Genomic DNA, 27809 nt, shown 5'->3' with positions numbered 1-27809 from the left:
ATTTTTTTTCTTATTGGATTTCTGTCCAATAATCTTAATGATTTCCATCTTATTGATTGCAGATTTGAGAAAGTGAATCTGAACAGAACTAAAAAGTCTATTCTTTGAAGATTGTTTGGGAAAATCAGTTTTCAAACTCAGAAGTTACACAGAGCAGACTAGAACAATTAATTGCTATGCTGTAATTATGGGTCTACTGATGCAGAGTAAAGGTATGTTTGTTCTTTTTCAGCTATATCACACCACAGATGTATCCTGTTTAATAGTTAATAATTCCAAGATCTTTTCTGTATTTGTCAAACTAGCTCTTTAAGCCTAGAGTATGATCAAGGAAGAAACCCTTGGACTTTCTAATAAAAAGTTTAATGCAAAGAATTAGTGGCATTACAAAACCTTGAGAACTGGTCTTCCATTCCTCTTTTATTAGTGAGGTGGGATCCATTTAAAGCTTTTCCGCTTTTCTCCCTCAGGGTATTTACCCAACAGACTAAAAATTAATTTCTTTAATATATTTATACTGACTTCTCCTATCCGATGATGGTTTTTTTGCTAGAAGTAGTCCTCGACTTTCAACAGTTCATTTAGTAACTGTTCAAAGCAACAGCAGCACTGAAAAAATATGCTTATGACCATTTTTCACACTTATGACCATTAGAGCTTCCCCATAGTCATGCGATCACTTGGCAATTGACTCATATTTATGATGGTTGCAGTGTCCTGGGATTACGTGATCCCTTTTGCAACAACCTTCTGACAAGCAAAGTCAATGAGGAAGCCATATTCATTTAACAACTGTATTACTAACTTAATAACTGCAGTGGTTCACTGGCAAGAAAGATAATAAAATGGGCAAAATTCACTTAACTACCTCCCTTAGCAACCTGAAATTTTGGGATCAATTGTGATTGTAAGTCAAGGACTAGCTATATAGATACTGTAGTTCTTTTTTTTCCCTCGGCCTCGGCATGTCCTTGCATAATGTTCTAAGTGCTGAAAAGGATTGGAAGGACCTTCGAAAAGAATTATCTCTTCTTCCCATCTCATTATAAAGGCCATAAAGATTTACAAATATTTTTAGGATATTTTCAGTCTGAGACTGAGGCAGGTAGAAATGCTAATAGAAGTATGTAATGATTAAATAGGTTTTTTGTTCTTTTGCTAGCCCAAAATAAATATAATTTAAAAAGCTGTGAATTAAGAACTGGCTATTTACTGCCTGAACAATAAAGATAAGCTATGGGGAATAACAGTGCATTGGATAAGGAATAGTGAACTGAATATGGTAAAATTAAACTCACTTCCTGCAGCTATTTTAATGTCAAATGTTTTTATAAACTACATTGAATACTCATAGTATGGGTAGAAGCATTGTAAATAATATGAGAAAATAATCAGGACTATTTTTCTTCAGTCATTTCATTGTAACATCCAGGGTATCAAAAGAGTCAGAAAACAAATTAATAAATGGAAAACTTGTATATGTATATTTTAAGGAGGTTTAATGTGAGGTGCTAACAGTTTCAGAATATTACCAGCACAACATATGTGAAATGTTCTCACTTAGTGAATCTGTGTTATTGAACACAAATTGCTGATAAAAGGTAGTCTGTGAAAAGCTTATCTCAGACATTTTAATATAAATAGTATTTTTGTCTGTTGAAAAACTTCCTGTGCTATAAAACTGCAGGCAGGGCCGTTTGTAGTGGCAATGATAGTTATTGTTGCTGGCTTTGGTATATTTCAGCTAAAGATGGGACATAATATTTTATATGGTTTATTATACAGTTTATACTGATTTGTATCTATTATATCTATATCTATTATATATGTATTTTTACTGTTTTATATTGTTTTTTATATTGTGTTTAATTTCTGTGAACTCTCCAGAGACATAAATTTAAGATATGGGTATGTATATTTAAATAATTAAATAACATAATTTTCCTGTATGTAAAAAATTTAGTGTTAAGCGTCCCTCCAGTACTTTGCCCAATAAGCTTTTGTTGATTAGCTGGCAGTGCTTTCAATGCAGTCTGAAATTTTAAGCATCTGTGCCACAGATGGAAAGCTGAATCAGAAGCTTTAAATCAGACGAGAAATTTGGGCAGAGATTTTTTTTTTAACATCCCATAATCACATCTTGTTCAATCGTAATACCTAACTACAATACAAAAACTAACTAAAATCATTTGACTGTGCTTTCTTAGTCAAAAAAGAGAAACATAAAAATATTTTCCCAGCAACATGAACAAGAATGCTGGTAAGTATGATTCAATTCCAAAATTAGAAGAATGAAATTTAGCATTTAAAAAGCAAAATGGAAAGTTAAAAATTAATTATGGAAATGATACCAGGTGTTCTTCTCCTAATTAGGAAACAAACTAGATAATTTATTATTTATCATGTGTATGAAACGTTATGGCTCCACGAAAGGAACCTATAAGAAAATGGAAATTTATTCTATTGAAATAATCCCCCCCCCCCCCGACTATGTTTAAAATTATTTAAAATTGTATTTACCATTTCAAAACCTTTTGTTTCAGAAAAGAGGACATTTATTTTCATCTAAATAGAGAATGCTGCAATGTTATATTAAATTTTAACTTAATTCTGATTCTAAGAAAGACAATATTTGCTGACTTCATTACCAGGTTTATAATGATATATCTGTAATTCTGTTCTTTTAAATACAAGGTTATAGAATATTATGAAAGTTGGAATTTTTCTCAACTTTTGCTAATTAAATGAACTTTTAAAGTAATGCTGATTATTTGTTTAACAAAAGTAGCAAGGCAGTTTATGCAATAAAATATAGTTGCTTACAAGTCATTTATAAGCTGAAACTTTTGTCTCTATCAGCTGACTGGTGAGAAACAATGACAATGATTCTTGAACAGTGATCAAATTCTTCATTTCAAAGAAGAATAAGGATATAATGACATAAGGATAAACTGGTATAGCAAACTTCATGCTGGTCAGCACTATCCTGCCTGAGCTATTAACTTTATTGCTGGGTTAGTAATTGATTCCATCCATTTTTTTGAGGTTGAGGGTTGGTCAGGGTTGCCTGTCTGGCCAGGCTTGCCTTGGCACTGTCTTGGTACATTCGAGACAGTCTGTTTCAGGTAGACTCTGCCCACCTCTTATATTATAGAATTAGAGATAGATATTGTTATATCTGGGAGGACGGTTCAAGAACAGAGGCAAGACTCAGATAGTAACTAAAGCTCTTTATTTGTGACTTCAGATCTGAGCAACTAACCCCAGCCGCAGCAGCCCCTTATATAGGGCTGGCTGCGGCTAGGCAGCCAATGAAGGCGATTTGAGTTTGCCGCTCTTGGCAGGGCCAATCGCGGCAGCCCGTTTACTGGCCAATCGCATCAGTCTATGGCGACCAATCACGATCGGCTTTCAGCGGGCCAATCAGATTTGCAGGCTACGAGCCTGCTAGTCCGAAACAGATATAGTAGATATCTATTATAGATATCTTCTATCTATAGTAGAATTAGAGATATGATATAGTAAGGAGCAGCAAATCGGGAAGAAATTTTTCAGTATATCGACCTCAATCTAAACTGCTTCCCAAGCCTGGAGAGAAGCTTTCCTTTACAAAGTTTAAAATGGCTACGGAGACAGTACTTGTCATAAAGCCGTTAGAGTGGTGAGTTTATCATGACTAAAGTTATTGTTCATTTAAGTATTTGGGCTGCTTTCTCTGATATGTCTTTATTTGTGATATGTTCATGATTTATTATATAAGCTACTTAGAATCATTAGATGCGATGGCAGATGAATAGATAGAAAGAAATATTTATCTCACTTCCATTTTTAGGATTTTCTCTCGCTCATTCATAGGGACTTCTTAAAATTATTTATTCTATGTATCAAAGACTATGTATTCCACATTTCCTTTAAAAATCAATTAAGCATCACACGAACAAACAATAATAATTAACACAGTGATACATTAAAAGAAACACAAAGAAAATACAGAAAAGGGTCAAAGAAAGAGAAACATTAATAATATATTTAGAGACAAGATTGATTATTTGTTGACATGGTTGAATAGACCATTTGTTGTGTTCCAATTGATTATACAGCAAATAATAGATGAGTGTACAATAAATTCTTTCCCAGTCAAAAGACAAGAATATATAGATGGATTTGTCACATACAAGTAACCAGATCCACAGATGTAGAATTCTTTATTATACTTTACCTTTTATACAAGAATCTCTCCAGATTGCTTGCCTTGTCTTGGGAACAGATAGATAAGGTTCTAGTGAGCTGGGGGGTCGGATGGGATGTCAGTCCTGAACCTCTTGTAGCTGCACAATTATTCAGGGCTAATCCCCTTCATGATTGCTGGGTATTTTGCAACACACCATTTTTTCTTAGTGATTGGTGATATTTCTTTACTCAAGATGGTTCCTTTAAATGATTAATTTAGCATTCAAAGATTACAAAGGATATGTTATGGAATGCAGGATTATGATTGGATAATGGCACTACTAGAAAAGCTTTGGAGAGTTATGTGATTTGTAAATGCCATTCCATTTTAATGAAACATTGCTCAAATTCTGCTTGTAAAGAGCAGCTTTTCTGCTAGTGACTGTTAGTAATGCAATGTTCTGGGGACCAGAACGGTAGCTACGACACCCAATTGCCTATTGCTGTTCTAAATCTTTTGTTGAATTGACTCATTATGGATACAATTAATACTATGCAAAATTGTAAGAAATAATACATAGTTTACAGCGCCATTTTGTCATATCTTCCTACTCCCTCATGCTTCATACTAAATTGAACATGTCATAAATGTACAATGTTTATTTTAGTTAACATCATACTGTAGAAATTCTGAAATCTGTTGATGTTAATTAAGCTTTCCTCTATCCCTTTCATGACCAAGCTGGAGTTATATGGAAAAGATTATACAGGCAATGGTCCCAGTCTGGATTAGCGCCCATGCACTTTAGAATAAAACAAAACAGACACATGGCTCAGTTTCTGCCATAAAAAATAAATATGCAATTTGACCTTGACAGATGAGTAGATTGGAATAAACTGCTAGAATGGTTAAAAAAAAAAAGCAGACTTTTTAAAAATCAGTTTGTCACAGCCTAATGGAAATTAAATTAAAATGTAAATTGTGCCTTATATCAAACTGAACAAATACATGTGTTAGTTTATAACAACAAAATTGCACTGGCAACTTAATTATTTTGTAAATATAAATATGTACATACAGTATATACATAAATACCATTACCACTATTTGTTTTTTGAGATAATGCTATACAGGCTGTGCAGGATAATTAAGAAAAAATAAGCCAGAATAAATTAAAGACATATGAAAACTAAAAGGATATCTTGCTGAAATTTGAATAACCAATATTATTCATTTTATTATTATTTTTTGTACCTTTCTGTCCTTGCATACTGACTATCCTCATGTCCTGTGGGTTCAAGCAATGCTTCATATGCCCCCTTCACTTTATCTCTCTGTTTTTAAGATCTCGTTAATATAATCAAACCTGACTGTCTTCCCCTTCCTGTTGAACATTCACGCTTCCTTCATATTTTTTAAAATATGACCATACCATCTTAAGGTATTTCTTTCATGTTGGTAACTCACTTTTGTTTTCCATCCACATGTATTCAGCATTCATCCATTCATGACCTTATCTCTTTATTTACCAAACATACTTCTTAAATACCTTATTTCCACTGCATTCAATATAATACTCTTATTCCTATTTATCTTTCTAAATATATATCTACCAGCATTTTTATTCTTCAGTTTCATAACAGATCATTTCACCACTTGGGTTTCATTCATTCTGTTGGAGATGTACAGTTTAGCCTCTTCACCCACAATTTGTATCTTTCCTGACATACCCAATTTTTGCTATCATATAACAAAGAGGCAAAAGCTCATTCTTATGCTTCTTTCTACAAACATTCATTCCTCATTACAGACTGGATGTAACTTGAATTTTCATTTCTTACATTTTCAATTTTTAGTGAATATTATGCAGAGGTATAGAAAGCCATCTACTTGCTGTAGTTTTTACCATTTTTGTATAACTTGCAATCATACACTCTATTCACAAATTACTTTGGTTTTTGATATATTAAATTCCCATCCTGTGTTTCTCACTGCATGAGAGCCATAGTGTCATGGTTAAAGTTATTAACTGAGAGACCAGGACTTCTAATCTTGGCTTAGACATGAAGCCAACTAGCTCATTTTGGACCAGTTTCTTTTTCTCAGTACTTTTTTCAACGGTTTGTGAAAAAGTTACCAAGAAAACTAGAAATTTTTTCAAGTAAGAGTCAAGATTGACCCTAAAGCACATGAGTACATGCTTTCACATATACATACTCCATTGTATCGTATAAGCTCAGTCAGGCAAAATAGGCATGCTGCAGATCCCATTAAAAATAATATTGGCTAGTGGAGATTAGAAGATGAACTTTTTCTGCAGTGGCCCCTGTTTATGGAACATTCTCCCTTTTGAGATCAGAATGGCCCCTACCCTGTAGCTTTTTGGAAAATCCTGTAGCTTTTGGGAAAACCTGGCTATGTTACTGAGCCTGGGGCACCAAATGTGCAAAAGGTCCTGTTTCCTAGCTATATTGCTAGCAGGCCAAATATCTTTGTCTTATTTATCTTGAATTGGATGTTTTAATTTTTTTAGTGGTTTTTCTGGTTTTATTGTTTTAAAGTGTTTTTTTTAATCATAATACATTTATGAACTGTAAGCCATAGACTGAGATAGACATAGAAAATGAACAAACAAATTTAATGAACAAATTGAAAAAAAAAATGCAGTCTACTTAACATTTCCTGCAAATAATTTGGATTATCAGCCAGCAATGTAGCATCATGAGTTTACAAAGATTTTCATCTACACTCATTCTTATACAATGCACCTCTAAATACCAGAAAGATTTCTTATATTTATTCATAAATAAATTAAGCATCAAACATTTACTTATTGAGTAATTGTATTTTATTGCTCATTGTCACTTTTTTCTTTTCCAATTTTTATATATATATAATGTGGATCTTTGGTTATTCGGGTTTTCTCCTGAGTAAAATTGGAAGTTTCTAGGCAAAGTTTCAATGAAGTCTCATTCATCATCTTCAGGCTTGTGTCTTCGGCTCTGTGCTTCTCAGAGTAATATATATATATTACTATATATATATATATATTCAGTATTATTTAGAGCATTTCTAAAGCACACAATGGTTCTGACATTTTTGCATTTACTTTCTTTTTCTGTGTGCTAGGAACAATGGTATACACACAATAAAATCAATACATAACCAACCTCATCCATATTTTAACATCTCTCCAATTATACATGTTACGTCTGCAGATTTCCATTTTCCATTATTATTGCAGCACTTCAGACTACTTTTCATAATTTGTTGATTCTTTATATTTCTATGCCACTTTGGTCAAACAAATCCAAGTGACTTAATTCAAGCAAAAATGACCATAAATGGTACAAACAGAAGGCAAGAAAATAATGTGGTTAAGCAGTGGTGGGATTCCAATTTTTTTACTACCAGTTCTCTGGGTGTGGCTTGGTGGGCGTGGTGTGGCTTGGTGGGTGTGGCAGGGGAACGATACTGAAAAATCTCCATTCCCACCCCACTCCAGGAGAAAGTTCCTGCAAAATCCCATTCCCTCCCCACCCCACTAACCTGCTTTTCAGCTCCATCCTCCTGTGCAGGACAACAAAAGAAGGCCAATCAGCTGGGACTCGGGAGGCAAAGAATAGATGGGGCAGGGCCAGTCAGAGGTGGTATTCCAAACTACTCAAAATTTCTACTACTGGTTCTCCGAACTACTCAAAATTTCCACTACCGGTTCTTCAGAACTGGTCAGAACTGCTGAATACCACCTCTGTGGTTAAGCCCCTATTAACCACCACAACCATCTCCAGACATAGGACAAACACACTCGTCATTATTCACTCTGCTCCACCTCTGGTGGTATTCTCCAAAGTGAGTTTAGTTACCTCCCAAAATTTTAAGAGAAAAGGAACTTTTCCTGGTCTTACTGGTTAACCATTTCATAGAAGAGAGCATATAACTATGCACTTCTCTACCCCTACCTAAAAATGTTTCAAATTACACTCACATGATTGTAGGACATAGCAACTGGTCATAAATGTAAGCTACCTGATAAGCACCATAAGTATAATGATGCCAACTTTGCATTGGCAAACAGTATATTTTTTAAAAGTTTAAAAGTTATTAAATAACCAATCATTGAAGACTAAATGTATTTCATTTTCATTTTATTTTCAATAAGTATTCTTTTACCTGCATTTTCTCACCCATAGTTTCTTTCACTTCATTATTTTATTAAACATCCTTTTTCATATTTCTAATTACTACATACTCTTCAGTATTTTATGTCTTATTTGTTTTACACAGTTCCATGCAACTTCTATAAATGATCAAATTTTTAATGTAGTTTGATAGTCTGACAAATGTTAAAAGATCTGTTTAGGACAAAGGCAATAAAAGTTAAGACATTTATCTGCAGGCAAGTGCATCTTATATGCATTCCAAGAAGGAATGGTGAAAAAAGCAGATATCTGGGGAACAAAGATGCAGCCATGCAAATAATGAAAAGCAATAGCTTAATTATAATTTTCTATGGTGAATTCCTATATGGTGAATTCCTATTCCTAGCAACTGTCAAATGATAAAAAACAGTAAAAAGAAAAACAAAGTGGAATGTTCTTATCCTCTCAGAATGACACAAAATAATTTCTCCCTTATATTATAGCATGTTAAAAAAAAAATCTTCAAAAATCTTCCATTATCACTATTGCACTGTTCAAAACACGCAAGCATCATAAACCTATGGGGACCTACTTTCACATCAACCTAAATGTCATCACTTCATTGTTCTTTTATTATATATATAATATTTATTCTTTTTATTATATGTATATGTTTTATATATATATAAAATAAAATTCAAAGGTACTTTCTTAATTCATTTTATTCAATTAAGTCATATTATCTATCGTTTATTCTTCTTACATTCTATTTTGCAATCTGTCGTATACTACAGTCATCACCAGATGGCCCATATATTTTATTCTACTGTTTATAATGGCTTCGGTCAATCAATGCATTAGTTTGCTTGTTTATTGTAAAGCTATGTGCTAGTCAATGGTAGGATTCTTTTTTTTTTTTACTATCAGTTCTGTGGGCGTGGCTTGGTGGGTGTGGCAGGGGAAGGATACTGTAAAATCTCCAGTGAGAAGTTGCCAGTTCTCCAAACTACTCAAAATTTCCACTACTGGTTTTTCAGAACTGGTCAGAACCTGCTGATTACCACATCTGGTGCTAGTTTATCAGCACTCATCCCACCTGCCACTAGCAACATTTATGATAATGCTGGTCAGTTTTGATACCTTTTGACTTGTATCCCATAAGGACAACTAAATACTGCTTTGGCCAAGGATACTCATGCAATTCTATATAAGTTGGAGCTTTGCCAGAAAAAATACTGTTACCTAAATCCCAGTCAGAATTCATAACTATCATTTAAAAAAAGAAATCCTTGACCTGGCATTTCCACCATCTCATCAGGAAAAAAACTATAAATATATAACAGCTTAGAATAAAAGTAATGATGTAATTTAAGCATATGATGATATGCTTAATATATATTGTACATAAGAGCCTCAGTGGTACAGCGGTTAGAGTGCAGTACTGCAAACTACCTCTGCTGACAGCCAGCTGCCTACAATTTGGCAGATCAAATCCCACCAGGCTCAAGGTTGACTCAGCCTTCCATCCTTCTGAGGTGGATAAAATGAGGACCCAGGTTGTTGGGGGCAATATGCTGACTCTGTAAATTGCTTAGAGAAGTCTGTAAAGGACTATAAAGCAGTATATAAGTCTAAGTGCTATTGCTATACAGTATACAAATTAATTTAAGCACACACTAAAATAATGTTTAAAGATCTTCAGTTGTGGTTCATCTCACTTGAATATTTATGTGAAAATAATGCATATTTTAAATCACATTCCTAATATATATATCTGTATATGCATATTACAATGATTATATCCATCTTGATCCAATATATCCATATAACTTACATCATATGTTAGTGTTAGTTTGCAAGTTAATTTACAATGATAATGTATCACTTAAAATGTCAAGGAACTGACTTAAAAAGATGGAAAAATACATTAAAAATACACCCGAAGTCACTCTATTTACCAATTTTGAATGATACACTCACATCATTCATGATATTCATTCATGATATACATTCATGATATTTCTTTCATTATATATTCATGATATACCTGCTATCTAGTAATTGCTTGACAAAATAAAATAAATAAATAAATTTCCATTTTATTTAGTTACAAAATACAAAATCTTCCCAAGGTGATTTAATATGAGGAACTATTTTTTTTTTTCCTGTGTATAGCAGTGAAAAAACAGCTAAATAAATCCTATCTCACAACAAGCATGAATTGGTTTAATTTAAAAGTTGCAATGAACAGAAGAAAATAAATGATTTTTTAATCACATTTTTTATAGAAGGTCACAAGGTCAGATGTCAAGAAATTGGAAAATCAATTCAGAATGCTCTCAGAAATGGAAGATAGATAAATACTAAGGATCCGTCAATAAAAATAATAGGGTGAGATTTATATAATCCCACACAAATAAATATAAAAACTAATCTGTAAATAAATATATATTAGTTACAAATCAAAACCAGAGTTAAGGCAAGAATTTTCAGAAGGCTGTAGAGTGAAAAAAAGATAAGTGGTGAATAATATTTAGTGATGCTTCTGATATATCTGCATTTGGGAGATTATAATAGTAGGGTTACAGAGACTACTTTTTTTTAGACATGCCTTTCTGCCTTAATAGAAATGCTTTTTAATAGAAAAGTACAATTGCAATTTTACATAGTGTTCTGGGGCAAAGATGAGTTTTGACTCCTAAATCCTTGGATGCAATAAGCATTTATATTTGCAAGCCCAATAATTGAGGAAGTATATATGGTAGGACCTAGAAAAAAGACCTTCTCTATGATGTTGTCATCTCTTTGGAACATCATTCCTTCAGAGATAAGATTGGTCCCACCTTGTTGCTTGTTCACAAGGCTTTGAAAACATGTTTTTTTGTCAGCAGGCTTGGAGATTATATTCAAAATGTGTGCTGAGAGGCTTATCTGATTGTGTTGTTACTGCTATGAGATGAAAGTAGGGTTGGTGTTGATTTTTAGCTGTGGATTTTTAATGTTAACCTCTAGTCACTGTGTTTGAATTGGGGGTCATATAAACCCGTTTAATAAATAAAGGAAAGCATGTTGAACTCTGTTGACACTGGGATTTGCCAGCAGAAATATCAACAACCTCAGATAGGCAGATGATACCACTCTAATGGCAGAAAGTGAAGAGGAACTAAAGAGCCTCTTGATGTGGGTGAAGGAGGAGAGTGCAAAAGTTGGCTTGAAACTCAACATTAAGAAAATTAAGATCATGGCATGTGGCCCTCTCAATTCCTGGCAAATAGATGGGGGGGAAATGGAGGTAGTGACAGATTTTATTTTCCTGGCTCCAAGATCACTGCAGATGGAGACTATAGCCAATAAATTAAAAGATGCTTGTTCCTGGGGAGGAAAGCTATGACAAATCTAGACAGATTACTAAAAACCAGAAACATCACCCTGCCAACAAAAGTGTGTATAGTCAAGGCTATCGTTTTCCCAGTTGCAATGTATGGCTGTGAAAGCTGGACCATAAGGAAGGCTGAGCACTAAAGAATTGAGTCCTATGATGCTGGAGAAGATTCCCGCGAGTCCCTTGGACTGCAAGGCAATCAAACCAATCAGTCCTAGAGGAGATCAACTGTGACTGCTCTTTAGAAGTCCAGATCCTGAAGTTTAAACTCAAATACTTTGGCCACTTAATGAGAAGGAAGGACTCACTGGAGAAGAACCTAATGCAGGGAATGATTGAGGGCAAAAGAAGAAGGGGACAGCAGAAAATGAGGTGGCTGGATGGAGTCACTGAAGCAGCTGGAGTAAGCTTAAATGGACTCTAGGGAATGATAGAGGACAGGAAGGCCTGGAGGAAAGTTGTCCATGGGGTCGCAATGGGTCGGACATGACTTTGTGACTAACAACAATAGTTTTACCCTTTCCATGCCTCTTATAATAAACAAAATAAACACATGGTACTGTTTTTTTTAACCACACCAAATTCTATCACCAAAAGATAGAATTTGATAGGAAAAAAAATAGAAGTAAAACATAGTCATATCACCAGTACTTGAATGCTGTTTACATTCCATATGTTTTCAGAACATTTCATTATTTTGTACTCTGGCTTTCTTCTCAGTTTTGGTTTAAAAGCTTAGATCATTCTTAATGAAAACAGAGAAACACAAAAAGAATTATAATTCTTTTAATATAGTTTATCCAGATGATTATGTTTTGGACATGATGTAATTATTTTGCATCACCTTATTATTCTAAATAAAAAACAAACATTTTCTTATTGATTAAGGTATGATATATGATTAATTTTTTTCTATTTTTACTATATTTTTATATCCGTCTAACAGAAGATGCAAAATTCCTCTGGTGATATAGTGAATCATTATCTAAAATCAACTCTGTATTGTCTCCTCTTTTAATAAGTATGGTCTCTGAATTTTGCTTTCAGTGTATGCCTCCTATAGTTACTCTCTTTTATTGTTGGACTGAATCACTTTTGAGATACACTTTTCTCAATTCTTATCTTCCTTTGTGTTACCAGTTATTATTTACATCTACACTAATAGCAATAGAACTGATTATATACAATAGAAGAAAAAAAGCAATCCCAGTCATATCTAGCAGCCCAATATAGCAGCCCAATATAAACATTGTTTGTGGTTAAAGCTATCTAGCCAAGATTTTTTGCTAACAGATAAAAAGGCAAGCTGTCACCACTTCTTTTTTTATACCCAAAATAGACAAGAAGGTACATTTTTTCATAACAATGTTAATAAGTTAGCATGAAACTACTTAGTATTAGGCTTCGACCAGAATGGAAAGCTGGTTAAGTAATGAGTTAAGGTTTGTGTCCCTTAAGAGCATGTTTTATTTGATTATAGGACTTTCTGACATGTGAACTGTTATGTCCTGAGAACTCTAGGAGTTCTCACTCAGGTCCACTCACTTGAGTGGGCATTCTTCCCCTTTTCCTCATTGGTTGGTTCTCCCCAGCAGCCAGCTATAAAAGCAGGCTGCGGGGTCCAACCAGTTGCTGATTGCTGCGAGCCAGTTCCAGGCGTGGCAAGCATGGTCAGCCCTTTATTGCCATAATAAAGTATTGTTGCACTCATGCTCTGGTTCAGCCTCTCATTGCTCAAACTTAACACTGGCGACGAGGATGGGATGGCTACCAGAAGCACCATGCAACCGCTGAGTCACTAGCCGCCGATCCGCAGCCCAGAGAGAGCGATCGGCCGGCGATAAGGGAACGCTGATCCGCAGCCAGAGAGAGCGGTCAGCCAACAAAAAGAGCAAACAAAAAGAGCAAACGCTGATCCGCAGCCAGAGAGAGCGGTCAGAATCGAAAGTTAGAAGCGTCTGTAGCCGCTTGTTAGCCCAGCTACAGGGAAAGTGAAGCGCTGCGAGCCGCAGCCGCTCTGTATCAGGCGCGAAATTCAAACGGTTGTCATTTGAATTTCAAACCTAAAAGGTACAGCACAGCACTGTAGCCAGTCACTGACGCCCACTCAGGCGCGAATCCAAACGCCATCAACAGCTAACAGTCTAACGTGGTTAACCCAGAGAGAAAGAGAGGATTTAAAACAGCCTCTCCCGAGCTGAAATCACTTGCCCACCACGGGCCCTAAAACATTGTCTGCTGTCCCAGAGAGATTTTTTCCTCAGGTTATTCAACCGGTTCCAGCACCATGAGTTCCAATCCAGTCTTCCCGGCGTTTAAACCAGACGAGGAGAAGTGGGAGTCGTATAAGAACCGCTTCAATCATTATATCGATGCAGTTGGTCTGGCGGATGCGGGGGAGCATCGGAAAAAATCGTATTTCCTAATCTACTGCGGGGCCACCGTCTACGATACGGCTGCAGCGCTCGTGGCTCCTCGTGAGTTGAAAAACGTTCCGTGGTCAGAGTTACTTGAAATTCTCACTAACCACTATTCCCCCAGGCCCTCACAGATTGCCAGGAGATTCACCTTCCGTATGAGGAAGCAATCGAGCAAGGAGACCATCAATCAATTTATGGCCGCTCTCAGAACAGCAGCACTGCATTGTGGGTTTGGAACCTACCTGGAGGACATGCTCCTCGACCAATTAGTCTGCGGGGTCAAGGATCTCCACCTGCAAAGGCGACTTCTCGCAAAGAAAGACCTCAACCTCGCACAAGCAGTCGAGGAAGCCTTGGCAGCCGAGTTGGCTACAACATCAGCCACCGAAATCCAGGGCCCTAGCGCCAAGCTGACATCACTTCCAGTCCACTCCGAGGAGGTAGTAGCAGAGGAACCCATCAGTGATGAAAACGAAGTCCACCGCCTATCCAATGACAGACGGCTGCAGGTAGGAGCCAGACAAGAAAACAGCGGTCCTCCCAAGCACCTCACCCTGTGCCTAGCCTGTGGGGGATCTCATCAGAGGGCCACCTGCAAGTTTAAAGGAGCCACCTGCAATAACTGCCATAAAAGGGGACACATCGCAAGAGTCTGCCAAGCCCCCCAAAGCGCAGCACAAAGGCACCCTCCCTCGCACTCGGGACCTCAGAGGCAAGTACTGAACTGTCGCACGCACCACCTTGCCAAGCACACGTGCCACACTGTTAGTAAAATTTCTCTCTCCGTTTCCCTAGAAGGTAAACCGTGCCGCATGGAGGTTGACACAGGGTCAGCGCTCTCAATTATCTCGTGGAACACCCTTAAGAGGCTCCAACCAAGCCTATCCACTAGCCGGCTCCAGAGATGCCAGTTTAGCCTGAAGGACTACCAGGGGAAGACCATTCCTGTAATCGGCAGAGGCAAGTTCCTTGTCAGTTTTAAAGCTTTTAAAGGCCACCTACCTCTAGTGGTAGTTAACGGCAATCTACCCACCTTATTGGGGCTCGATTGGTTTCCCCATCTCGGCCTAGGGCTAACAGGAGTCCATGCTGTCTCAACCTCAGACACTGACTCCTTATTCACTGATTACTCAGACGTATTCAGCGAAGAGCTGGGGTGTTATAATGGTACCCCCATCTCATTCTCGGTTGACCCCCAAGCAGTCCCAATCAGGCTAAAACCGCGTAGGGTCCCATTCGCTATTCAGCCAAAACTAGATGCAGAATTGGATAAACTATTAAAACAAGGGGTCATTGAGCCAACAGATTTCGCCAAGTGGGAGACGCCATTGTCACACCCTCAAAAAGACGGTAGCCTGAGAATTTGCTCGGACTACAAGACGACAATCAATAAATTTCTACAAGTTAGCGCTTATCCTGTGCCTGTCATCCAGCACTTATTACACACATTCGAACCAGGCGCCATTTTTGCTAAATTGGACATGTCTCAAGCATATCAGCAGTTCCCTGTAGATAACCAAACAGCGGAACTCCAGACAATTGTCACTCACAGGGGTGCCTTCCGATGCAAGCGTCTCCAATTTGGCGTAAGTGTGGCCCCGGGTATTTTTCAATCCCTCATGGAGCGGATTTTGCAGGGCCTCCCTGGTGTAGTACCCTACTTCGACGACATCTTAGTCTCGGCCAGGGACAGACCCCAACTCTTCCAAAGAGTTCGAGCTGTGTTAGAGAGGTTCAGACAGCATGGCCTCAAGTTGAAAAAAGAAAAATGTACCATTGCCACTAGACAGGTGGACTTTCTGGGTTATAAAATTGACGCCTCTGGCATTCATCCCCTGGAGTCCAAGGTTAAGGCAATCCACGAGGCACCCACTCCAACCTCCAAAACAGAACTGCAGGCGTTCTTGGGGCTATTGAACTTTTACGCATTCTTTTTGCCCCATAAAGCATCAGTAGCTGAACCCCTACACAGATTACTGGATAAAAAGTCACCATGGCACTGGGGGCACAAGGAAGACCATGCCTTTAACGCCGTCAAATCACTACTCACGTCAGAGGCGGTACTTATTCAATTCGACCCTAACCTCCCTTTAGTACTGGCAGCTGACGCCTCCCCTTTTGGAATCGGGGCGGTACTAAGTCACAGGCTTCCCAATGGCGCCGAAGCTCCCATCGCCTTTTTCTCAAGGACGCTCTCTACCACGGAGCGCAATTATAGCCAGATTGATAAGGAAGCCCTAGCAGCTGTTGCAGCCGTGAAAAAATTTCACGAATTCCTTTTCGGCCATTTTTTCGAGCTGGTCACTGACCACAAACCCCTCCTGGGCCTCCTAGCCGGGGACAAGCAGACCCCTCAAGTCCTCTCCCCTAGGATGACAAGGTGGACTCTCTTCCTAGCAGCCTACTCCTACAGACTGGTACACCGCCCGGGCAAAACACTGTCCCACGCTGACGCCCTCAGTCGCTGCCCCTTACCGGCCCCGGCTGAAGACCCTGCTCCTGTCCACGCTATTTTCGAAATCACCCAGTTGGACCTACCCATCACGGCCATGGACATTGCTGCTAAAACCAAGACAGACCGAACACTCGCCCAGGTGCTCGACTGGGTGAGGAGGGGGTGGCCGGGTGGCAATGTTGATAACAAATTCACACCTTTTAAGACTCACATGCAGGAATTGTCAAGTCTGCAGGGCTGTCTACTATGGGGCACTCGAGTGGTCATCCCGGCCTCACTGCGTACCCGAGTTCTGGAAGCGTTGCACGAAGGACATCCTGGCATCGTGAGAATGAAAGCGTTAGCATGCAGCTACGTGTGGTGGCCGGGTCTAGACGAGGACATTGTCAATTGGGTAAGTTCCTGCAACATTTGCCAGGAATCCCGTCCTGCTCCCCCCATTGCCACCCCTACTAGATGGGAAAACGCCAGCGCTCCTTGGTCTAGAATCCACATCGACCTAGCGGGCCCTCTGCATGGGAAGATGTTCCTGGTGGTCGTGGACGCTTATTCCAAGTGGATTGACGTAGCACAGCTATCCACGACCACCACACTAGCAATCACCAACGTGTTGACACGCCTGTTCGTTACGCACGGGCTACCCGACTCCATCGTCTCCGATAATGGCCCACAGTTCGCATCAACTGAGTTCAGCCGCCCGCTGCCAACCTGGGTATCCGCCACATTTTCACAGCCCCATTTCACCCTGCCAGTAACGGGCTGGCTGAAAGGGCCGTCAGGACCACTAAAGAAGCCCTGGCAAGGTTCAACAAAGATGACTGGCACCACAAACTCTCGCGGTTCCTGATGAGCCAGCACTCAACTCCTTGTTCAGTCACCAATAAGTCCCCAGCTGAGCTCCTGATGGGCAGGCGCCTGAGGACTGTATTGGACAGACTACACCCACAATACTGCCCTGACTCTCCCCTCGCTTCCTCATCGGGGGTTAGACATTTTATTTTACAGGAGCCAGTTTTCGCAAGGAACTTCGCTGGAGACCCCCTGTGGATCCCGGGCGAGATCGTAGCCATCACCGGGCTGCGGTCGTATCGGGTCAGACTGGAGGATGGCCGCGTCTGGAGAAGGCACATAGACCAACTGCGCAGATGCCTCAGCACCATCGCCAGCAGGGACCCAGAGACCCTAGACGAGGGGAGGCTTCATCCTCAGCCTCACATCCACATCACGCCCGGCGATCAGTTCACACCTACAACCGGTTCCGAAAGCCCGAACACAGACAGCGGCGCCCAGACAGTTGACCAGCCCGATCCAGCCTTCGAGAGCACATCCCCAGTGAGCAACCCTACGAGCTCAGGGCAGGCCCAACCCGAGGGGCACACTGGTGACACTTTGCCGACTCTGCCTGCCCAGGCAGACCCCGGACGGACAGACAATGTTCCAGAACTACGCCGTTCCGGGCGCCAACATAAACCTCCTGCCTACCTCAAAGACTATGCATGTTCACAGCTGGGGGGAAGGGGTGTTATGTCCTGAGAACTCTAGGAGTTCTCACTCAGGTCCACTCACTTGAGTGGGCGTTCTTCCCCTTTTCCTCATTGGTTGGTTCTCCCCAGCAGCCAGCTATAAAAGCAGGCTGCGGGGTCCAACCAGTCGCTGATTGCTGCGAGCCAGTTCCAGGCGTGGCAAGCACGGTCAGCCCTTTATTGCCATAATAAAGTATTGTTGCACTCATGCTCTGGTTCAGCCTCTCATTGCTCAAACTTAACATGAACAATCAACAACACAGTATTCATTTGCAGTTTTTGGCTTAAAATAATTCGGTTCTTGAAAATTTAGATAAATAAAGAATGAAGAAAGGGAGAAAAAGAAATATAAAGGCTAAAATATCACATGAATCTCTTTCCTAAGATGGTTTCAGGAACATAGCTAGATTGTGGTTGGAAACATAGCTAGCTTATAGCTGGATAGAAAAGTCACTAATTTCTTTTATGTTATTCTGTTAAATATTTTTTCATATTTCCTATTATTGTCAGTATACACTCTTCAGCACTTTGCAACTTATTTGATTTCACACTGTTTCAAGCAGCATTCATAATTTTTCCATTCATTTTCTCATGAAAAGTGATCAAATGTCTAATATAGTTTTAGACTGACAAATTTTAAAAGATATAAGACAAAGGCAACAAAGCAACTAAGGTCAAATTACCTGCAGGTAATTTCAAGGAATAAAAGCAAATACCTTGATCTTGGACCTCCTTGCAAATTAGAGGAAGCTGTCATAGTCTCATAAGAAAAACCTACTCCAGTGATTTTTTTATCTTGCTATTTTATTTCTATGAAGAGTGATGTCAAAGGTGGGATTTCCATCATACCACTCATATATGGCACCAGATTTCAATGTTGTGTTCAATGTTATGACTTGGGACTGTGGTTTAATACATTATTGTAGAGAAGACTTACTAGATAGAGTGAGTAGTTTATGGAAGCAGACATATTTCATTTTTTTTAATCAGACAAGGAAAAAAACATGAAAAATGTCACCAAAAATTCAACCATTTTCCCCTTATACAAGTAATTAGGGAGAAACCAGTCATGTTTTTTCCACGTATACAACATGTATCTAGGAGCAAAATCAATTTTGTTTTATATATATATATATATGTACAATGACAATAAAGGTTGTTATTGTTATTATTAATAATAACCTTTATTGTAATTATACATATACATATGTACAACAACAACAACAATAATAATAATTTTGATGGCACTATGTCAAGGTGTATTTGTCATTCCTCCTTGATTTAGGTGAATTTTCATCCTGAAAATAATAGTTAAAAATGGGCAAAAACATGGGATTTTGGATATTTTAAAAGTATTCTAAAATAGTTCTTGAAGAACAATGTGTCAAATTATGTCTGCTATAGCATCTTAATTATTAAATAGCACATATAATTACAGACTACAACAGGTCATCTGTTAACAAGAAATTATTCTGAAAGGAATTTTTCTTTTCTTCTTGTGGAAGACTCTGTAAAGTTTCTGCTCTTCTGATGAATGATTTCTGCTTCTAATGAATAATCAATGAGCAGGAGTTCTCAGGTTCATAAAGAAATACATAGGAGAATGCACATATCACAAGATATGCTTACAGACAAGGGAAAATTTATGTTGCTGTTCTTCTCTTATTGTTTTGTATTAAGATTTGGGTCCTTCCCCAATTATATATTTTCACGAACAGTAAAGATGCTCTGCTTTTAAGACCTTTGTGAACTACCATTCAAGGTGTCAGGTACAATTATTCTTCCAGTGTTCCCAGATAACTCATATGATAACAAATTTAAAAATTGTTATGGTAGTCATTTTTTCTCACCCCTGGAAAGAGGCAATAGCAAACCACTTCTGAAAGCCTTGCCAAGAAAACTGCAGGAGCTTGTCCAAACAATCTATAATAATTGAGTACAATTTGAAAAGAAGAAAAGAAAAAGACAAATAAATGTTTCTCATGTTGTTCACAGCTGTTGTAAACACAATTATATTTTAACCTTAATTTACATTATAATTCTCTTCTTTCTATAATCTCTTGTTGAATCATCAAACCATAAATCAAGTCATTTTTATTTTTAATGCAACATATACACACATTGATAAATGTTATATTTATTATATTAGGGTTGTGTAAAAAATTTTCAACTTTCAATTTCCAAACATTAGGGGTGCTCAGTTGTGACCTGCCTTGGGGGTTGTAAAGATATTTTGGTTACTTTAATATGATTTAGATGTGCTTGGTAAATAGCTACACAAATATCATAACTTTTCAGATCAGCAACTCCCCAGCAAACAATTCAGACCACTACCATCAAAGATATACCATCAAAGAAGAACATTATTTTGTTTGCAGTGAGCCAGGTGGAAAATATCTTTATGATTTCACTCTAGAGAAAAACTCAAAAACTGGAAAACCTGCTCAAGTGATTGCAGATAATTTGGTGTATTTCATGAAGACAGGCATTGACAAAAGATTAAAGGCCATTGGAGGAGACTACTGACTGTGAAGGTAGTGCCATACACTGGGTAGAGGTCAAGCCCGAAAATCCAGTCTGCTGGAGCTGACTGACTGGTCTAAAGGTGAATAGGAGCCACCTTTGACATGCAAACTGACTACAGTGGAAATAAAGAAGTTCATTGACAAACCAATGCAAGTACCACAGTGGCCCTGTCATGCCTCAATCAATAGAGAGATGTGTGAAACAGGTCACAGAAGCAGCAAGCAGAGTGTATATACATGAGAAACATGGGAGTTATATCAAAGGCCAAGAAGCAAGCTGGTGGCTGATGTCAGAGGACGAATCAAAACAAGACTTACTGAAACTTACTTAAACATTTTTGTAAATCAGATAATTGTTTTCTGATATTAGTTTATGATTGCATGGGTTATTTTTTGCTTAGCTAGGTAAGATTCATGCAGAAAAAAACTTTAATTTTTGTAGCAAAGTTGTAATTTTGAGAAGATAAAGTTTACAGTATTTGTGGGGTGGATTTACCATACCAAGCTTAACATTGTGTGATTGCAAAAATAAGAGCAGATTTGAATTTTTTGTGTAAACACATATTTTTAGACCCTCTCACTGAAAAAAATGCAAAAATTATTTTTCACCCCATTGAATGATACACCCTAATATTATAGTATTTTATGATTGTAAGCCACCAGAATTATCCTATGGTAAGATGGGAGGCCAATACTTTTTATATAAATAAATAATAAAGTATTGAAAAAATCTTCCATAACTCTTTCTATCTTTCTATCCATCAATCATAACAAAAAATTTCCCTGTCAATAGTATAGTTAAATCCAATGTTTCAAGCATTTTTTCATGTCCATCAAGCATAGTACAACGTCCTTTCATAATCTTCATATTTCCAATATGTACTTTATAATTCTAGATAATTTATATGGCATCATGTATAAAAATATATCATTTTATACAAATTCTTGAATCATCCCAATTTTCTTTTTTTAAAAACAATTTTATTTGGCTTTTCACAAAACAAAAGAAAAATAAATCATCCCAAATTTCTAACTGGTGCATAATGACCTGCAAGTGGAACTTTAGTCAGCAATAGAGTTAAAATCGCCAATCAGAATAATATTACCATTTTCAAATTCTGTTATTTTTTGATGGAGATGTTTAAAAAATTTACCTTGATCATCATTTGGGGCATAGATTACTACCAGTAAGAGTGTAATGCCATTAATCGAGATTTTTACCACCAGAGTTCTTCCTTCAGGGTCCGCCCAGATTAACTCCGCTTTTAAGTCATCTCTCACATAGATTGCAATACCTTTCTTTTTGTGTTTATCAGCTGGTGCTGTAAATAATTTTCCCAATTTCGGACAATCTAGGAATTTCTCCTCACTTTTCCTAATGTGTGTTTCTTGTATGCAAATTATATCAACATTTTGTTTTATTAGTTTGGTTAGAATCCTTTTCCTTTTAGCTCTTGAATTTAGGCCGTTTATATTAATGGAAAGAATTTTCCTTCCTTCGTCCATTTACTTAAGTCTGCCTCGCTTTTTGTCTCGTAACTCTACGGCTCTCTTCTTGTGATTGATATGGAGTTGTTTCTTCTCTTTTCTCATTGTAAGTTGTCTTTCCCTTGAATTTGGACAGGTCTTTCTTCTTTGTTCCTGTGGCGATTACGATCTTCCTGCATATTCCTTTGGATTTTCTCCCTAGTGAGTTGATCCTCCATGGTTGTTAGCTGTTCTAGGAAGTTTTGTGCTTGTTCTATTGAATCTATTTTAATTTTTCTTCCCTTCCACAATATTAGCATCCCTTCTGGGATTAGCCATTTAAATGAGATTTCATTTTTATTTAAGTAATTGGCTAAAAATTTATATTCTTGCCTTATGGCCCTCACTTTTCTTGGAATCTGCTTGAGAATTATGATCTCTTTGCCCTTATATAATATTCTCTCATCTCTGGCCTTTCTATGTATTAGGTCTCTCATGCATCTTCTTGAAAAGCGGATATGGATCTCCCTTGGGCAATTGTGACGCCTTGCATAACTGGTGTTCACCCTATAGATTTCATCAAATTCCTTGAGTAAGTCATCTTTCTCTTTTTCAACTAGTTCAGCCAACAAACCTGCCATTAATTGTTCTGATTCTTCATTTTTGGATTCCTCCACGTTTTGGAACCTTAAGTATGCAGCTGCTCTGTCCATCTCAAGTTGGACCAAGGAATCTTCCATTTCTCTATTTACATTTTTAAAATCTTCCTCAGTCCTTTCTAGGTTTCTCTCCGCTTGTTCCGTCCTCTTCTCTATTTCTTTTATTTTTAATTCAGTTCTTTCCATGGCCAATTGCATTGTCCCAACCTTATCTTCAACTCTCTGTATATCTATTTTCATGTCCATCAAGCATAGTACAACGTCCTTTCATAATCTTCATATTTCCAATATTACTTTATAATTCTAGATAATTTATATGGCATCATGTACAAAAATATATCATTTTATACAAATTCTTGAATCATCCCAATTTTCTTTTTTTAAAAACAATTTTATTTGGCTTTTCACAAAACAAAAGAAAAATAAATCATCCCAAATTTCTAACTGGTGCATAATGACCTGCAAGTGGAACTTTAATAGGGTCAATTGTACATCATTCTGGTTTGATTTAGTTGCAACTCCATCTGCTTTGACCAGTCTGCTTTCTTAGACATAGTTGTTTGTTGCTGCTAGGACAATTGGTATATTTTAAGATGAAGGTAAGCTTTATTTATTTATTTTATTTGTCAATCACATACAAGATAATAGATATAAGAATAAACATGAGTATGAATACAGGAAATAGTTATGAATAAATGGAGACAATAGGACAGGGATGGTAGGCATGATTGTGCGCTTATGCATGCCATCACATACTGTCATAGTTAGTATTCTAAAGAAAATTCTCCAGTATCTTCTTCATGGCTCAATTGTAATCCTGCATTGCCTGAGTGGACCTACAACCAGGTCTCGTCAACAGCCCTTTATAGAGATCCCTTGGGCAGAGACGATTAGTAACTGTTAGCCAGAAGAGCACAGTACACACCAAAGAAGAAGAAAACTATCACAATTATATTTTCCTCTCCCTTAAACCATTATCAACTTGGCTGTAAACAAAAGCAGACCTTTGAAGCTTCAGTCATTCATATTAGTAATTCAAATTATATTGACTAATGAGATGAGCTATTTTAGCATTTGACATGGCATTTACTCTTGCTCTGCCCCTAACAGACTGTCCAGCTTCAGGTAATATTTGAGCAGTTTCTTTCCTTTTATAATATCTAGCTCTTTTAAATTCTTCCAGGCATTTCAGTAAGCTGGTTCAAGGCAAGGTTGCAATGAAGAATGGTAAAGTCTTTACGAACCCAAATAGAGAAGTTTAGCCACAGTTTTGTTTGCCTTTAGCTTTCTGTCTGTCATTGGCTTGCATCCACCATCACCCCCAATTCCCCTCTTTACCGTCACTGCAGCCTGTAAGCTTAGCAGACACCAAGACTCAACATTCTCACTTGCTGCAACCAAAGCTTATTCTCAAGGAGCTGGAGTTTTCCCTCCATGCCAGTCAGGATAAAGGCTAAATAGAATGCAATTTTAATATAATTAAATCTCATTGTGGACTCATTTATTGTATAAGCCACAACTTTCACTTTGTTTGCTTGATTTTTTAAAAAAATTACCACTAATGTTTTATATCACAAAAAGCTAATACAAATACAAACAACCATAAAAGCAATATCCACAAGAGAGACCATTCATTCTTCAAAAATTATCAGACAGAAAATTCTTAGGTTGCCAATAATGAAAGTGAAAATTTAAAAATTTAAGAGGGAAGCATGGTGATTGCAACAGGGAAACAAACATAACTGAGGCCCATTCATTCATTTTTCCCTTCTATCCATATTCATTTTTATATTTTATTTATTTTATTATTTTATCTTATTATTTATTATTTTACTAGCTTGATACCCATGCTTCGCCACGAAATTATGCGGTCGGGGTTAGATTTTGGGGAGGAATATAAGAAGAAAAAAAGTCTGCCTCTGCCTACCAGTATCCATCGGTATTCATCTGGCTAGCATTCTGTCAGTGTGTGAGAGAGTTGAGGGCTGTTTGCAAACTGAAAGAGTATTTGTTGTGTGAACAAGAAGGAGGCAACAAGAAGCCTGGGCATGGCTTAGCTCAACTGTTCTGTAATAAAGCTACTTGATGCTGTGAAACTAAAATTGAAACTGAAATTCCTCTCCTATGCTTGTGTTTTGCATTTGGAAGAAATTTCTTTTCAGGTGGGGAGGAGAAGTAGAACTCCTTTGCATCAGAGCGTGTTAATAATAATATATGAAATACTAATGCTGTGATGGTCATTTTGAAAAATCCTTTCTTAGTGAGAAGCCAAGAGAAACATACGTGCCAAATTTCAAGTTTGTAGGCTTTACAATGCTAGAGATTTTGTGAAGATGCATGAGTGGCATGTCACTTTTATATATATATATATATATATAGATAGATAGATAGATAGATAGATAGATAGATAGATAGATAGATAGATAGATTCTTGGTTATTTGGGTTTTCTCCCGCGTAAAATTGGCAGTATCTAGGCAACGTTTCGGTGAAGTTTCATTCATCATCTTCAGGCTTGTGTCTTCGGCTCTGTGCTAGAGAAAACCCGAATAACCAAAGATCCACATACAAATACCCGTGAGAACCTCAGAAAACAAACACACACACACACACACACATATATGTATGTATATGTATATGTATATATATATGTATGTGTGTGTGTGTGTGTGTGTGTGTATATATAATTTTATTTTTATCATTTCATTTCATTTATTTTATATTATTGAACTTCTATGCTGCTCATGTTGCCGTGGAAGCTCTAGGCAGCTTACAGTCATATTAAAATTTGCATGAAGAAGAAGTCCTGTAAGAAATGGTACCCAAATCCCATAAAATTTTATAGCTAAACCAATAGCTTGAACTACACCTGGAAAATAACTGACTAGTTCATACAAGTATAATTAACTGCTCTTTCTCTTATCATTAGTCATCATCGTTGTTGTCACTCATTCAGTCGTGTCTGACCCTTGACCACTGTATAGATCAGCATTCTCCATGTCCCATTGTCTCTCACTGCCTCTTTCAGATCTGCCATGGTCATGTCAGTATCATCTTTTATAGGGTCCAGCCAGCAGATGCTAAAGCAGCTCCTTCTTCTTTAGCCTTGATCATTCCCAGCATGATTGATTTTTTGAGTAAGTCATTATCATTAATCATTACCATTAATCATATTTCCTTATCTCATTTTTAAAAAAATCATTGCAAGTAAAGAGCTTCAGGTGTCTTTCTTGGAAGCAGATGCAGCTGATTTATGTTCTCTTCAAATGTATATCCATGTCTTTTTTCTGTAGATTTGCTTTTCCTTCTGTTATAAATTTTGGTCTTTGATAATGTATGTCTGCAATGCATGTAAAAAACATGTTACTGCTTTTCAAAAGCTCACAAAATCTTAAATGATTATAACATTGTTTAATGATATATTGATAATGCACAATGCATGAGACTAGCAAATAATATGTGTATTGCAAGTTATCTCAATACTACAGCACACTGTAAAGAATAATTTTAAAAGGTGGAAGGAGGAAAATGTTTGCCTTGTGAATCTTTGCATAAACATTGGTCATTCATGTACACTTAGCAATTTCTATGTAAATGATATTTGTGACAAGCAGCTATATATAAAATGAACTGCCTCTCTTTAAGTCAAGGGCAGTTTGAACATCTGTTCTGCAGATGGCTTTTCAAGAATATATTTAAAACAAAATATTACAGCAATATATGAATATTCTAGAATGGCTGTGTCTTGTAAAGCATTACAAAAGTCAAGTATCAGTCATATGGCATTTCAACTTTCACATAAGAAGGTTAAAATGACTTCTTGTCATGTTTACTGTCATAACATTTTTCTGCAATTAGTTTTTTTATAAATGCACTGCAATGAAATTGGAGAATTCATATTCCAAGTGATCTAAAACACTTGGATGATTCCTAGTATTTGTTTTTTTTAAAGGTGCTCTTTTAAAGTTACAAATCAGGAAGAAAGATTTTAGCTCAGTGGTTAGGTCAATAGATACATGGAACAGAAATGGAATTTATTTTTTAATGATTTTTATTGAAACTTTAAAAAAAAGAAGATAGATAAGGTAAGGAAGAAAAAATCAAAGAGAAAACAAAAAGTGCAAGAAAAAAGAATAAGTTGAAGAAAAAATAGAAAAAATATTTTGAAGTGAACAAATTCACTTTACAAATTTAAAGTTCTGTCTTCACATACCTATCTTTTTCTGCTTCAGCATGACTGAAGAAGGATAATTTCTTTGCATTCTACGACATACAAGATTTGATTCCTGCCTTTCCAGCTGTACTTTTACTACAAAAGAAAAAGAAAAACCAGTCCTCACCTGTGCAAAAATTAGCTTCAGAAGAAAATTTTCTATGGATGCAAGTGGGAAGACCTTTCTTACAGCCAGAAAAAGAATATGAACTGGCTAACATTTCAAAGTCTACTGTACTGCCAACAATTCCATTATGCATCTGCTTTACATGTTCCTCTGTTGCCACACATCTTTCTAAAGATTTCTTAAAACTGCTACTAGAGCACATCACTTAAATAAATGCTACTGTGTAATATCTTTTGAACTTGTAAATTGCACTGTGCTGGCAAATAGTGTTTTTCTGAAGCAATTATAAGCAGTAATAAATATATTCCCAAATTTCTTTTAAATTACCAACTGGTAAAGGTGAGATGTAGAAAGTACATAAAAGCAATATTCCAGCAGCAGAAACATGTTATGTTTCTAAGGCATAGTTTTATGGTCTCATCCATTTATTATTTATTTGTCATCATGTTCAAATAACAGCAATTTAAAGCATGCCATTTTTATACTTGTATAAAAAGCAAGGCTTTGCTTAGCTCTATGTATGTGGTAAGTATATGTGCATGCTTCCTCTGCCTTGGAAAAATTAATCTTACATTACAATATATATCTTTCCGAAAATTGAATATATATTTTCAAAAAGGAAGTCTTACACAGAAGCCTTAGTGAGTACATATGACAACTAATTCTAAAATGTATTTACCTCAAAGATGGGAAGTATAAAACAGATTTCAAAAATGTGATGCACAAA

At 37.0% G+C, this 27809-nt stretch overlaps 1 long non-coding RNA gene across 1 annotated transcript in view; it reads left to right on the top strand.

Moving 5' to 3' along the window:
• Positions 1-27278, top strand: part of LOC148125293 (uncharacterized) — a 54540-nt gene extending 27262 nt beyond the window's left edge. The window contains exons 2-4 of the long non-coding RNA XR_015744414.1: positions 63-212; positions 25806-25879; positions 26975-27278. This is a non-coding gene — a long non-coding RNA (uncharacterized LOC148125293). The remainder of the gene's footprint in view (positions 1-62; positions 213-25805; positions 25880-26974) is intronic.
• Positions 27279-27809: the final 531 nt, after the last annotated feature.

This window comes from Pseudonaja textilis, chromosome 7 (genome assembly GCF_049901715.1).
Source record: "Pseudonaja textilis isolate UNSWEBS1 chromosome 7, rPseTex1.2, whole genome shotgun sequence".
NCBI lineage: Eukaryota > Metazoa > Chordata > Lepidosauria > Squamata > Elapidae > Pseudonaja > Pseudonaja textilis.
Note: the sequence above shows the minus strand (reverse complement) of the source record. Positions and strands in the feature narration are given on the sequence as shown.